The 15565-nt window shown below is 40.6% G+C and overlaps 1 protein-coding gene across 8 annotated transcripts in view; it reads left to right on the top strand.

The window, feature by feature from the left end:
• Positions 1-15565, top strand: part of mypn (myopalladin) — a 129795-nt gene that overhangs the window by 27456 nt on the left and 86774 nt on the right. The window contains exon 1 of one of the 8 annotated variants that reach the window (XM_033034252.1): positions 13309-13366. The exons of the other annotated variants lie outside the window; for them this stretch is intronic. The gene's annotated coding sequence lies outside the window, so the exon portion shown is untranslated. Of the gene's footprint in view, positions 1-13308; positions 13367-15565 lie in introns of those variants that run through there. 8 annotated transcript variants of the gene reach the window in all.

Raw genomic sequence — 15565 nt, 5'->3', positions numbered from 1 at the left:
CTTGCACATTTCACCTCGCAGCCGCCTCCTTTGGCCCATAATTGACTTGAATCATAGAGTCATACAGAGTGAAAACAGGTCATTTGGCCCAACCTGCCCATGCTGACCAACAAGCCTCATCTCCACTAGTCCCACCTGTGTGCGTTTGGCCCATATCCCTCTAAATCTAAACTATCCCTGTACCTTTCCAAATACATTTTCAATGTTGCAATCGTACCTGCCCCAACTGTCTCCTCTGGCAGCTCGTTCCATATTCCCACCACCCTTTGTGTAAAAAAGCAACCCCTCAGGCTCCTATTAAATCTTTCTCCCCTCACCTTAAACCTATGTCCTCTGGTTCTCGATTCCCCAAACACAGGGCAAAAGACTCTGTGTGTTTACCCGATCTATTTCTCTCATGATTTTGTACACTTAATAATAATAATAATAATGTCTTTATTTATATAGCACATTTTTAGTCAACTTGCATTGACCCCAAAGTGCTTCACACAATTACTTCCATACAGACAGGCAAAGGTGGGTGAAGTGTCTTTCCCAAGGACACACACAGGCAAAGGTGGGTGAAGTGTCTTGCCCAAGGACACAACGACAGTATGCACTCCAAGCGGGATTCGAACCAGCTACCTTCCGGTTGCCAGCCGAACACTTAGCCCATTGTGCCATCTGTCGTCCATAAGATCACCCTTCATTCGGCAGTGCTTCAAGGAATAAAGTCCTAGCCTGCTCAACCTCTCCATAAAACTCAGGCCCTCGAGTCCTATCAACATCCTCATAAATCTTATCTGCTCTTTTTCAAGCTTGACAACTACAAGCTTTCCCATAAAACATGGTGACCAAAACTGAACACAATACTCTAGATGTGGCCTCAGCAACGTCTTATATGACTGCAACATGACCACCCAAATTCTATACTGAGTACTCTGACTGATGAAGGCCAATGTGCCAAAAGACTTTTTGACCATCCTGTCTACCTGTGACACCACTTTCAAGGAACTATGTACCTGCACTCCTCGATCCCTCTACTCTACAACACTCCTCAAAGCCCTACCATTCACTGTGTAGGCCCTGCCCACGTTAGACTTCCCAAAATACAACACCTCATATTTCTCTGTATTACATTTCATCAACCATTCCTCAGCCGACCTGCCTAACCGATCGGATGGGCTAAGGAATGGTTGATGGAATTTAATTTAATCATTCCACAGTTTCCTCTTGTTTACATTTGTAGACGGCATCTTTGTATTTTCTTTTCTTTTTCTTGCTAATTGTTTTCATACTCACTCTTCACTTTTAGAAGCTTTCCTTTAACTTTCACTTCTGCATTTTCAAATCTTCACGGCTGTTCATCGTTTTAAACTCTGTGCTTTATATAAATTTATTTTTGCCTTGTATTATATCTATCTAATTACATTGTTAAAGAATTTATGATTTTACTTCATCTATTTATCATGGCAGGTTTCATGTTCGGACTAATATTTGCTTTTATTTTTGGTGCTTATGGAGAAAATACATTTTGGTGGAATTTATCAAATTTGATGAAATATGGGATGAAGATTAACAGGAATCCATTCATTTCAATTTTTCACATGACTGGCAAAATCTATTTTTGGCAAGTCTTCTATTCCAGTTTGGGTTCGGGTTTGTTTACTTGCAAATTACATTTACAGACAATCTGATGTTGCACACTTTGGAGCCAAACCAGAATTGAATTACATCCTTCTTGTTAACATACTGGAATATGACTTTCCTGGGCACTAGATGCATATTATCGTGAAATCCAATGCAGGTTGAAATCTAACCCAAGAAAATAGTTGGGAACTTTAATTTGGTTGAGGTTATTATGAACAAATTTATTTTTGCCTGAATGCACTCCTTCATTGATACTCCTGGCTTTGGCATCAACAAATAAACATCAATTTTCATTGTTGGGGCAAATTAAATGTTATAATTTTTATAGTTCTGTGGATATATAAATTCACTCTAGTTTTAGCTAAGCATTAATTTGTAAAAATTCTTAGTGTAAAGTTAATTGCCACCATTAATCAGAGTTAAAATTTCAGACAGAAATACAGTTCAAATGTTTGAAAGTTAGGCTCAGTGAGCCTGCAATTTCCTATTTAACAATACCTATGCAGGATAACTCTTCCAAAGAAAGCTAATTGGGGAAATCACACCAAAGTTTTATCAGGACCAAAAATGAATTGGAAATTGAATTTACTATGAGTTGCATTTCTATCAATTGGATTAACTACAATTACAGTAGCTACAATCACCAGTAAGTGTAAATTAATCTTAAATTGTTTGATATTTTGAGGCAAAACCAATTGAAATCTATAATATCAATCTTTTGCCTTGTCAGATTTTTAAGTTATTCATTTATGAAATATGGGGTGACCATTATACATTTCCCAACTCTTAACTGTCTTTGAAAAGGTGGCAGCGGCTGCCTTCTGGGTGAAGATCTTATCACACCACTCAAGTGTTGGAATTGGCAGGATTTGGACACAATAATAATAGAAATAGAAATCAGCTTGTCTGACCCGTGGTTGATGATTTTTCATGCATCTGAGAGCTATAACCATTCTCGTTGTAGGTGTTGAGGATTTTGGTGCTACTGCTAATAATAATGTAGCCGTTTTAAATATCTCGTTAAGTAGTAAATCTCTTTTGTCTCCTTTTTGTAACATTCTCTCGATATATTCTTACAACATTGTTACTCATATTATATTGTTCCTTTGTGAGCCATTCTTGAAGTAACAAGTGGGCAAAAAAGAGACTGAGTTTGGTGTTATAGGTCTGGCTGACTGAATTGAGTAAGGACAATAATGAGGAACACTTGGATATTTTTGTCACCAAAATTCAGCTGTTTCTGCCCGACTGTCTTTCTGCCTACCAAGCCAATCCTGCACTCAATTCCATGTATCCCTAATCTGGTATGGCATCCTTTCCTAATTCCATCTTGATTTTCTGACATGTTCTACCCTCCACATCTTGAAAATGTAAACAGCCATCTATTCCCTTGACCCTAATACCAATGAAATGTTGACCATCCAGTTCCATTCCTGATCCCAATGGTTTGTTTTGTGAATAGCTCCATCTTCGCAGATTCTGCTCACCTCCATTTCTGTCTGGCTGCTTTTACTTTCTTCTCAAGAGCAAACATTCTTAATCTCTCTGCTTGTAAGAGAGAGAGAGAGAGAGAGAGAGAGAGCACCATCTCACAGTAATACACAATAAAACATCAAACATCTTCAAATCAGATGATATTTCCAAAATTAAGGATGACCACATTGCAGGTTTGTCGGTTCGTCAGAAATTATTTTATGACACGACTCAAAGAACATTGAACAGCACAGCACAGGAACAGGCCCTTTGCCGAACATGATGCTAAATTAAACTAATCTCAACTGCCTTACATGATCCATAACCCTCTATTCCTGTACTTCCATGTGCCTATCCATATGTCTCTTAAACACCACTATCATATCTGCCTCCACCCTCCACCATCACCCCAGGCAATCCATTCCAGTTCCCCACTACTCTCCGTGTAAAAAATCTTGCCCCACACATCTCCATTAAAATTTCCCCCTCTAACCTTCTAGCTATGCCCTCTAGTGTTGGACATTTCCACCCTGAGGAAATGGTTCTGACAATCTACCCTATCTATGTACCTCTCATAATTTTATGTACTTCTATTGTGTCCCCAGAACCTCTGGCATTCTAGAGAAAACTATCTCTTTCCAACCTTTCCCTGTAGCTGAAACCCTCTAATCCAGGCAGCCTTCTGGGAAACCTCCCCTGCACCCTCTCCAAAACCACACGTTTCCTGCAATGGGGTTCCAGAACTGCATGCAATACTCCAAATGCGGCCGAACCAAAGTTCTATACAGCTGCATCATGACATCCAGGCTCTTGTATTCAATGCCCCTAGCAATGAGGGGAAGCATATCACACGCCTTCTAAACCTTGCTATCTACATGTGCTGCCACCTTCAGTGAGCTATGAACTTAGACTCCAAGATCCTTCTGCATATCAATGCTGATAAGGGTATTAACATTGACTGTATACTCTCTCCCTACATTCAACCTCCCAAGGTGTTTCATTCACACTTGTTTGGATAACTCCTTCTGCCATTTAATTTTTGGTTACCTACAATGTTGATTTGTTCTTATTTTTTGCAATCTTTCAGTCCAGCACCTGTGTAAGATTCTCTCCTAATCTTATCCACTCAGATCCCCATTAAAATACCTTCCTCGCACCTAAATGTTTTGGTTTTGATAACCCTACCATGGGAAAACGACTTTAACAATGTTGAATATTTTTTTTTAAAATATATCTGGAACGTGCTGCCACATATTATGTATCTTTCCCATTGTAATGATGATCCTAAACTCTCAAGCAGCCAGTTTCATCCCTGGCAATCTCATCCAACCAACCTATGGCAGATAAATGTGATGCCCCCGGTGTCCTGACCCTCAAATTACCAACACCTCTCCCAAGTGAACCACTGCAGATGCTGACTGCATCATCCCCATGACCATTCTTGCAATGTACAAACTGCGCCCATATTCTCTCTATTTTCTTCCACTCATTCCCTTACTGTGTGAGTGGAGGCAAGGAATTCGAGTGCACTAAACGCATAAGAGTTTGGCTATTTCAAATTATCTCTTGGCCTTAAATGTAATAGAATTACGCAGTGACAGGTCATTAACAAAAGCAGTTTTTGGCACACTGTGCACTGCCTGTTTATTTAGAGAATTATTTTTTGGGACAACACATTTGAGCTGTGGTCAAATATTTCTCATAATGTGGCTAATGTAGATGCTTTTTGCACCTTTAAGCAAAAACAAATTTCACCTGGCATTTTACATGAAGTGTATTTAACACTTCTCTCCACTATGCGTCTCCATAGCTCTGTTAACAAACAGAAGAGCTTCCCTTGTCAGTTTTGAGATAATGTTAAACATTTGTATTCCAGTTTAGTTACTTTGAATTTAGGCTATCTAATTTAGATTGTGGTAATACCTGTAATGCAGACAGTGACAAGAAATTTTACATATCTTTTGGATTTTCTTCATCAGTAAGCTTATTAATAAACCCTTTATTCCCGATGCATATGCTTCATTCTGTTATGTGTAGCAGAACGTTAATCTATTTGCAAATAAGTTCATTATATTTTTATATCACAGATGTTGCCTTCTAAAATCACCCTTCAATGTTCTACTATTCATTTTCTATTTCTTCATTGTGAAAGTGGTGGATGTTTAGAGAGTTACACCAGGATGCAGGTTAATGAGATTATTTTATCCTGACATTAAGCTTCTTGAATTTTGTTGAAGCTTATTCAAGCACGTGAAAAGTATTCCATCGCACATTTTTACCAGAATGCTGCCTGAATTAGAGGGTTTCAGCTACAGGGAGAGAGGTTGGATAGACTGGATTGTTTTTTCTGGAATGTTGAAGGTTGATGGGGGACTTGATAGAAGTATATAAAATTATGAGAGGCATAGATAGGATAGAGAGTCAGAACTCTTCCCCAGAGTGGAAATGTCCAACACTAGAGGGCATAGATATAAGGTGAGGGGGGGGGAAAGTTCAATGAAGATGTGCGGGGCAAGTTTTTTTTACACAGAGACTGGTGGGGGCCTGTAATGCATTGCCAGGGGTGGTGGAGGCAGATACGACACTGACATCTAAGAAGCTTTTAGATAGGCACCTGGAAGCATGGGGAATAGAGGGGTATGGATCGCGTACAGGTAGATGAGATCAGTTTAACATGGCACATGTTCAGCACGAAGATAGACACAAAATTAATTCAGCGGGACAGGCAACAGGCATATCCTTCTGAGTTACTCCAGGATTGTGTGTCTATCTTTGGTTTAAACCAGCATCTGCAGTTCCTTCCTGCACTTCATGTTCAGCACAATCACCGTGGGCCGCAGGGCCCGTGCTTGACCTGTATTGTTCTATGTACTCCAGATTTTTCCCTGCAGATAGTGGGGTATCAACAAGTAAGCCACTTGTCAGAGGATATCTAACTCTAACGTGCTCTGGTGGATTCAGTATTTATGTGACTGGTACTGTAAAGTTTCTATTCATTGCTAATCCCAGGATGTTGGTGATGGGGAATGTATTAAGTTTAGTTTTGAGATATAATGGAAACAGGCCCTTAGACCCACTGCACAGACAGCACCCGAGGTCAGGATTGAACTTGTGTCTCTGACGCTGTGAGGCAACAGCTCTACCAGCTGTGCCACTGTGCCATCTCAAACGTCACGAGTAAGTGGTTAAGTGCCACATTGAAAATGGTAATTTCCTGAAGTTGATATAGTACAAATGTCCCTGCCATTTTTGTCTAGATTTGGCTGGGTTGCAGTATAACCACATTTAAAAGACATTGGGACAGGAACATAGATAGAAAGGTTTAGAAAGATTATGGGCCAAGTGCAGCCAGCTCGGACTAGTGTAGATGGGGCATCTTTCTTGGCAGATCCAAGTTGGGCCAAAGGGCCTGTTTCCATGCTGTATGACTCTCTGAATCAAAATATATGTTTTTGAGGGTGAGGACATTTTCCACCAAGTGGAGGAGAGTGTTGGTAGAGGGGAACTGATTGGGTCTATGTTTAAGAAAGAACTAGAAGGCCCTGAGACCATCATGATAGGGAATAGAGATGTAAAGAGTGGAAGTCCATTGAAAAAATGATGACTGAGTAATTGAAAGAGTGTTGAACACCATGTGAGGTGTTTCCAAAGTAGGTCAGAAGGGACTGGACAAGGGGAATTCAGGCTTTGATCATCATGTTTACTGAAACTGTTCTTTACGCGTCTAGTTTAAAGTGTTTCCCTTTCTTTTTTTGGTTTGAGTGATATTTGACCTATTACACAAGTCAACAATTGAATTATTTTTTGGAGCTTTTAACCATATCTACTCCACATGTTCATTGTCACTGATCTGTCCCTTAACTACTCAAGTTGTACCTTTAAATATGTAGATAAATGAGAGTACGTGATTCAGCACAGAATTCCAGCCACAGTGGTCAGGCTTATGAATCGTATCACATGCTGACACTCAATCTCCTGAACTTTGGAAGGCAAAGAAATACACACTGGCAGGTGGTGGCTAAGGCAATGAGTAATGAGACAAATTTATTTAACTTAATTGAACAATATTCAGTTTGATCAATGCGTCAACAATTATCATAAACTTTAGAAATAAATTATAGCTGAGACACCAAGGAGAATTTGCTCGCTTTTTTTTCATATCAATGGAATGGCAAATTTTATACCCATCTAAAAGGATAAATAAGGCTTTATATTGATGAACAAGTTTACATTTTGTCCAAGAAAAGACCTCCTTAAAAGAGCTCTTCTGGACTATGTGCTTAAGTCTCTGGAGGGAGGTTTCTACTGACCACTATTGCTTCCAAAGACAATTCTTACTGCTATCATTGAGCTATCATCTGGATTATTGTATCTACTATTGTGCTTTCAGTGATTGTTCTCTTTCTCGTCTGGCAGTTTAGAATACAGTTTATTCCTTCATTTTGACAGAGATTCTTTAATGTCACCCAAGCCTTCTCTCCAGAGATGCTGCCTGGCCCGCTGAGTTACTCCAGCATTTTGTGTCTATCTTTGGTGTAAGCTAGCATCTGCAGTTCCTTCCTACTTTCAAAGCAGCCTACCAAGGATGTTGCATTACTCAGAAACACTAGTGGAAAAACATTTCCAATGGTGCTTATGTGCAAAGTGACAGCATTGGGAAAAGAAGCAGAGGAATTGTAACTTTTTAGCCAATGTGTTGTTATGGATTGGAACGCTGTATATGGAAATACTGGTAGAAACAGATTTAATTGTGAGTTTTCAAATGGAGAGGGCAGTTTACTTGAAAAGATAAAGATTACACAGGGCTACACGAAAAGAGCAAGGGAGTGAGTTTAACTGGATGCTTTATTTAGGGCACCAGTAGTCAAGACACTCAGGGTGAAGAAATGGGCACCTCTGTGATTATTTTGTGAATATAGGAAGAATTCTGCAGGTAACACATAAATGACTAACAGTTATCAAGAAGTCCGTGTGTGATTTCCAAAAGTGATTTACAAGATAATTATTCACAATCTATGGTGCCGTATTTGAGTTTTCTATTACTCATTCTAATTGGATTTTTTTCTCTTGAAATTGCTGACTGCGAAAATAACAAACATAAATAAAAATGACTGCATCTTCACTTAAAAATTGAGAGTAGAATGATGATGAGAAAACAATTAGATTTCGTATTACCAATAAAATGAATTTATTCAGTATAACAATAAATAATCACAGTTCTAATTTCCCCCAGGAAAATCAAAACTGGTGCCGACAAGAGTGTTGATTGTGCAGTGAAATTCTTAAACAAGTAAATAGGAGGTTGAAAAATTGGCATCAGGTGGCAGGTATGATTAAGGAAATTCGCATTTTATGAGTTTATTACAGGCAAGCGGGTAATCAGTGAAAGAGTTGGCCATATCAGGGACTAATGTAGAAATCTATACTCGTAGCATGAGGATGTAGGTGAGATCTTAAGTAGCTGCTTCTTATCTCTACATTAGAGAAGGGTCTTGTAGTTGGAAATGTCAGGGAGGAAGGTAGTGGATTACTTGAGCAAAATGCCAGTGAAAAAGATGAAATATTCAAAGACAGCAGTCTTAAAGTGGGCCCTTTTGAAATGTATCATATGCTGCTTTTGGGGGCAAGGATGAAGACTGCTGGGGTTTTCACAGTGATTTTCAAATCTTTTATGGCCACAGAAGAGATGCCAGATGACTGGAGGACAGAAAATATGATGCCTTTATTCAAGAAGAGCCGCAGGGATCGGCCAGTTAATGACATGACTAAATCTCGCATCTGTGGGAAAGAATGAAATAATCTAGGAGAGGCAGAAATTGATCAGGAATAAACAACGTGGCAATGTTAATAGGCACTTCTGTTTGACTAATCAGATTGAATTCTTCAAGGAAATGTCTGAGGGTGGTGCCGTTGATGTGGTCTGCATAGACTTCATCAATGGCTTTGGAATTGGTACCACTAAAACCAGCACTGTGTAAGCCATAGTAAGTACTGAGGAATAACGAGACCTTTGTTTATATGTCCAAGGATTCCTGAAATTATCACGATAGGCAGATGTTAATTAGTTGCACTGCGCATTGGTTGCGCACTGGAGGTACAGCGACATAGCAAATAGAGTTGCTGTCTCACCGCTCCAGAGACCAGCATTCAATCCTGAATTCTGAGGCTGTGTGTGTAGAGTTTGCAAGTTCCCTGTGATCATATGGGTTTCCTCCAGGTGCTCTGGTTTCCTCCCACATCCCAAAAATGTACAGTTAGTAGCTTGTCTAGGTAAATTGTCGCTAGTATGTCAAGAGTAGATGAGAAAGTGGGGTAACATAGAACTAGTGTGAATGGGTCACTGATGGTCATCATAGATGCTGGGTAGAAGGGCCTATTTACATGCTGTATCTCTAAGCTGAACTAAACGGAACTATTTATATGTGTAGAAAGGAACTGCAGATGCTGGTTTACACCGATGAAAGACACAAAATCATGGAGTAACTCAGCGGGACAGGCAACATTTCTGACTAGAAGGAATGGGTGATGTTTTGGGTCGATACCCTTCTTCAGACTGAGAGTCAGTGGAGAGGAAGACACAGAGATAAGGAACGATAAAATGTGAAAACGAGATATCAAAAGAGATGCGGTTCAAGGAAAATGTAGAATAGATCATTGTTAGCTAGGAAAAGGCGACGACAAAGCAAACAGATAAAATGTAATCGGGAACAGTCAGACTTGTCAGAGAACTGGGAAGCGGGAGGGATGGAGAGAGAGGGAAAGCAAGGGTTACTTCAAGTTAGAGAAGTCAATATTCACACCGCTGGGAGGTAAACTGCCCATGTGAAATATGAGGTGCTGTTCCTCCAAATTGCTCTACTCTGACAATGGAGGAAGCCCAGGACAGAAAGGTCGGTGTGGGAATTGGAGGGGGAGTTAAAGTGTTTAGCAACCGGCAAATCAGGTAGGTTTAGGCGGACAGAGCGGAGGTGTTCAGCGAAATTATCGCCGAGCCTGCGCTTGGTCTCGCTGATTTATAGGAGTCCACAACTGGAACAGCGAATACAGTAGATGAGGTCGCAGGAGATGCAAGTGAACCTCTGCCTCACCTGAAAAGACTGTCGGGACCCTGACAGTCTTATCATGACATAGCTTGTCCATCACAGTTGCCCCAGAGCCAACACTAAGTGTTAGCAACTGTGAAGGCTCATTGCTGCCTTTGCAAAGTTGACTAGTGAATGTCAGAAGGCCTTTTCAGGATGATCACTGACATTTGGAAACAACATGAAAAAAAATAAAGAATTAAACAAGCAATAGTCATTAAAAAAAGTTACATTTATCTAGAAAAGAATTAAATTGAAGTTAACTAAAACAAAAAAATACTTGACTCAACTAAAGAAAAATAAACAAAAATCTACCGATACTTTGTAATGGAGCTCAGCACTCCCACTCAAATGAATGTGGCAGTGCTGGAGGCAGCAGCTGTGGCTGGCATAAAGCTGAAGGGCCTGAATCAAAATGTACCCAGCTCGCCAATAAAGATAACATCCCTGTTGAGCCCACGGGCAGAGTGTGAGGTCAGATCCTACCGCCAGTGTGTTCCCAATGTCCACACTGCGATATTCAGGTATGGAAATCTAAAACACACAATTGCGTACACTACAGCTAGCCAGTGGTTCTCTTTTCGACACATGGACTCTCATTCGAGTATTCTGGTTGCTCCCTCTAACCAGCTTGGTATTTCTGTCAGTCAGAAGGAATTCCACTCTCTCAAGGTACAGCTGGTGGCAATACCATGTTACAGACCGACTGTTTGTTATAAAGGTTCACCACAGTAGCTGGGATTCTGTGTACAACTGTAGAACATGCCAAAAACAATTTTGTCATTGGGTCCCACCTGTTCTGCTACATGTATTAATTCACCAGAGACAAATTCAAAATGCTTTGTACCAACGCCATTCTTTTGTTGTGGTTTCACCTGCCTTAGCTTCTAACAGATTACTTCTATTTTTACTGTTTTTCCTTTTTCAAATCTTGAAAACTCGGCTTCTTTATTACTTTTATTATTTATTTTAACGTTTATAACAACTTTGAGAACAACTTGCCACAGGTTTACCAATTAACACTGGCACAAAAATATGATGACATTTTTTAAAGTGTGTATCGGAACTAGTTCCCTATAGTCCGAATAAGTTCTGATCCACCAATCTCTGAGCACAGATAGTTTTTAATTCTCCAACTAAATTTGCAATGTTTTATCATGTGTTGCTGTTAAATATATGTTTAATTAATATGTGCTTAAAATGTCTGTGGCATCCATCCATCATTCAATGCTGTGAATTATTTTTGAGCACTAAATTCAAAGTAGTAATCCCTTTATCCTCAACACATGGCACCAACAACCAAGTGAGTGTTAAAAAGCACATTTTACCCTGGGCATCATATTCCAGCACAGCAGTGGAAGATATTTGCAATCTATACAACATCATACCCCAGATCGACATGCAAATTCCCCTAGCATTTATAACTACATTTCAGCAAATACAGGAGGTGTTTGCCATCCATAGAAACAATAGCCAATGTCTTTATATTCCAGCTTGTGAGGAGGGCAAAATATAATCAGATGAATGTTCAATTGTTCAAAAGTTGAATAGTGCTTTATTTGTCACATACCCAACTGCACAGTGAAATTCTTTTTGCATATATTACACATGCGGGCACCGCCATATTTGGCGCCATTATGCAAAGTTCAAAGTCCAGTCGGCCCACGCGCTCGATGTACTGGCCCCGTGGTCCCTTTCCTCTCATCACCAGGCCATCTTTGTGCCCCGGAGATGCTTCCTGTAGCCTACCTTGAAGGCGTGAGAGGCATTGCCCTCCGATTTACCCACCAACCGGCCCACGCTCCTCACATCGGACGTCTCCAGTCCCTCCCGGCTCCGCCATCCGACGAGCCTGCGGGTGGGCCCCGGCGATCTTTCAGGCGGGTTACTGGTCCTGGCCGACAGATGAGCCTTTGGGCGGGTTCTTACGCCTGTCGACCGGCGAACCCTCGGGCGCGGTCCCATCAACAGCTGAGCCTTCGGGCGAGATCCTGCTGATCGATGAACCTTCTGAGCAGGCCACAGCACCTCGGAAAGGCTTTGGGAATGTAAACGATTGCTCTATAAAACTAAAATAATTATATTTTCGAAGAGTTATCGAACCATTGGTTCAGGGTGACTTGGACAGGTTGGGTGAGTGGGCAGATGCAGTTTAATGTGGATAAATGTGAGGTTAACCACTTTGGTAGCAGAAACAGGAAGGCAGATTATTATCTAAATGGTGTCAAGTTGGGAAAAGGGGGAGTGCAACGGGATCTGGGGGTCCTTGTTCATCAGTCAATGAGAGTAAGCATGTAGGCACAGCAGGCAGTTAAGAAAGCCTTCATAACAAGAGGAGTTGAGAATAGGATCAAAAGTACAGTTGTACTGTATTTGTTGCAGTTGTACAGGGCCCTAATGAGACCACACCTGGAGTATTGTTTGCAGTTTTGCTCTCCAAATTTGAGGAGGGACATTCTTGCTATTGAGGCCATGCAGCGTAGGTTCACAAGGTTAATTCCCGGGATGGCGGGACTGTCATATGCTGAGGGAATGGAGCGGCTGGGCTTGTATACTCTGGAATTTAGGAGAATGAGAGGGGATCTTATTGAAACATACAAGATTATTAAGGGTTTGGACACGCTAGAGGCAGGAAACATGTTCCCGATGTTGTGGGAGTCCAGAACCAGGGGCCACAGTTTAAGAATAAGGGGTAAGCCATTTAGAACGGAGATGAGGAAACACTTTTTCACACAGAGAATTGTGAGTCTGTGGAACTCTCTGCCTCAGAAGGCGGTGGCGACCGGTTCTCTGGATACTTTCAAGAGAGAGCTAGATAGGGCTCTTAAAAATAGAGGAGTCAGTGGATATGGGGAGAAGGCAGGAACGAGGTACTGATTGTGGATGATCAGCCATGATCACTTTGAATGGCGGTGCTGGCTCGAAGGGCCGAATGGCCTACTCCTGCACCTATTGTCTATTGTCTATTGTCTCTTTGCTCTGACTTGTTGGCACACATTTGGCATTGTTTTAGAATGTTTTCAGTGAAGCACATCAGGGTTGTGAGTCACTGAAGCTGAAACCGACGAGGAAAATAGCCAGCGTCGTCAGTGAATCTGACCTTCAGCATGGGCTCATTACCAATCCGAGTCCAGGTCCCAGGAGAGATGCCAAAAGCAGTGGGAACTGTATGGAGGCTGGCAGTAAGTGGAGCACGTTCCACAATCATAGTTGTCAAAAAATCTTTAACGTTTCAATCAGAAACATGTATGTTTTGTTATTGAACGGTGTTTCTTCTGCAGTGATTATTAACATTTGAAAAATATGATGGGGATTGATGAGGTTTTGATAAATACAATAGTTGGAATTGTTTAATTGGTAAGTCTGCAGTGTGACTAAAATGTGAATTGGGTATTCAAAAATGTTGTGTACTTTTGTATGCTAAAGTAGTACTTCGTAGGCCAATGCCAAACCGTAACTGTGAGAATTTTATTTGACATTTGCACACTATTGTTATTTAGTTATATCCTGATATTTCAAAGTATATTCTATAAACTGTGGAAGATGATGTTTCCTTTTAACAGTAGCTTTAGAATCATGCTTAATGTATGAAGCAAGGGAGCACATCAAATAGGCAAATAATCCAGAACAATGTCAGAACAGTACCTCACCACAGAGGGATCATTTCATCACATTTATTTGATCCCTATGTTGATGTGAAATGAAGTAGGAAAAAAAATTAAATACCGTAGAATTCACAAATATTCAGAACCTAGTTCTGAATTTGAAAGTTTATTTCTCTTGTCTTTTTGATTTTACTGAATGCTTATCTCATTAAATCTAGTTACTGTATATTAGCAGTTAAATAATGTAGTTCGTTTCTTTAGCTTAAATAAGCCAAAGTTTATTTTGAAGAGTGCATTAAAAAGTTAGTTTAAACTGTCTTTCAAATTAGTCTTTATGTGGTATCAAACTATGAAAACACATGGAGTCAAAATAGTTCAATTAAATGCACATAAGATAACTATTTTAAAACTGACAGCAAGTTATGAAAAAATTGAGCAAACCATGACATATGCCCAGGATATATTGTTACTGTAACTGCTCATTAAGTGGAATTATTAGAAAATACTGATTGTTGCTGATTTCTTTGTGACCTGTGAGTTGGTGGTCATTTTCCAATGTTCTCTTGACTCTGGATCAGTTCCTGTGGACTGGAGGGTAACTCCACTTTTTAAGAAAGGAGGGAGAGAGAAAACGGGGAATTATAGACCAGTTAGCCTTACATGGGTAGTGGGGAAGATGCTGGAGTCGATTATTAAAGATGTTATAACAGCGCATTTGGAAAGCAGTGCAGGATTGGTCAAAGTCAGCATGGATTTATGAAGGGGAAATCATCCTTGACTAATCTTCTGGAATTTTTTGAGGATGTAACAAATGGATAAGGGAGAGCCAGTGGATGTGGTGTATCTGGACTTTCAAAAAGCATTTGACAAGGTCCCACACAAGCAATTATTGTGCAAATTTAGAGCACAGGGTATTTGGAGTAGGGTATTGACATGGATAGAGAACTGGTTGGCAGACAGGAAGCAAAGAGTAGGAATTAACGGGTCCTTTTTAGAATGGCAGGCAGTGACTAGTGGGGTGTCGCAAGGCTCGGTGCTGGGACCCTAGTTATTTACAATATATATTAACGATATAGACGAGGGATTGAAATGTGACATCTCCAAGTTTACGGATGACAGAAAGCTGGGTGGCAGTGTGAGCTGCGATGAGGATGGTGCAGGGTAACTTGGATAGGTTGGGTGAATGGGAAGATGCATGGCAGTTGCAGTATAAAGTGGATAAATGTGAGGTTATCCACTTTGGTGCCAAGAACAGGAAGGCAGGTTATTATCTGAATGGTATCAGATTAGTAAAAGGGAGGTGTAATGAGACCTGGGTGTGCTTGTACACCAGTCACTGAAAGTAAGCATGCAGGTACAGCAGGCAGTGAAGAAAGCTAATGGCCTTCATTGCGAGAGGATTTGAGTTTAGGAGTAAGGAGGTCCTACTGCAGTTGTACAGGGCCCTGGTGAGACCGCACCTGGAGTATTGTGTGTAATTTTGGTTTCCTAATTTGAGGAAGGATATTATTGGTATTGAGGGAGTGCAGCGTAGGTTCACCAGGTTAATTCCCGGGAGGGCGGGACTGACCTATGATGAAAGAATGGGTCGACTGGGCTTGAATTCACTGCAATTTAGAAGAATGAGAGGAGATTTTATCGAAACATATAAAGTTCTTAAATGATTGGACAGGCTAGTTGCAAGAAAAATGTTCCCGATGTTGGTGCAGTCCAGAGCCAGGGGTCACAGTTTAAGAATAAAGGGTAGGTCATTTAGGACTGAGATAAGGAAAAACA

Source organism: Amblyraja radiata, chromosome 15 (genome assembly GCF_010909765.2).
Source record: "Amblyraja radiata isolate CabotCenter1 chromosome 15, sAmbRad1.1.pri, whole genome shotgun sequence".
Lineage (NCBI taxonomy): Eukaryota > Metazoa > Chordata > Chondrichthyes > Rajiformes > Rajidae > Amblyraja > Amblyraja radiata.
The sequence above is the reverse complement of the archived record's forward strand: the minus strand, read 5'-3'. Positions and strand labels throughout refer to the sequence as shown.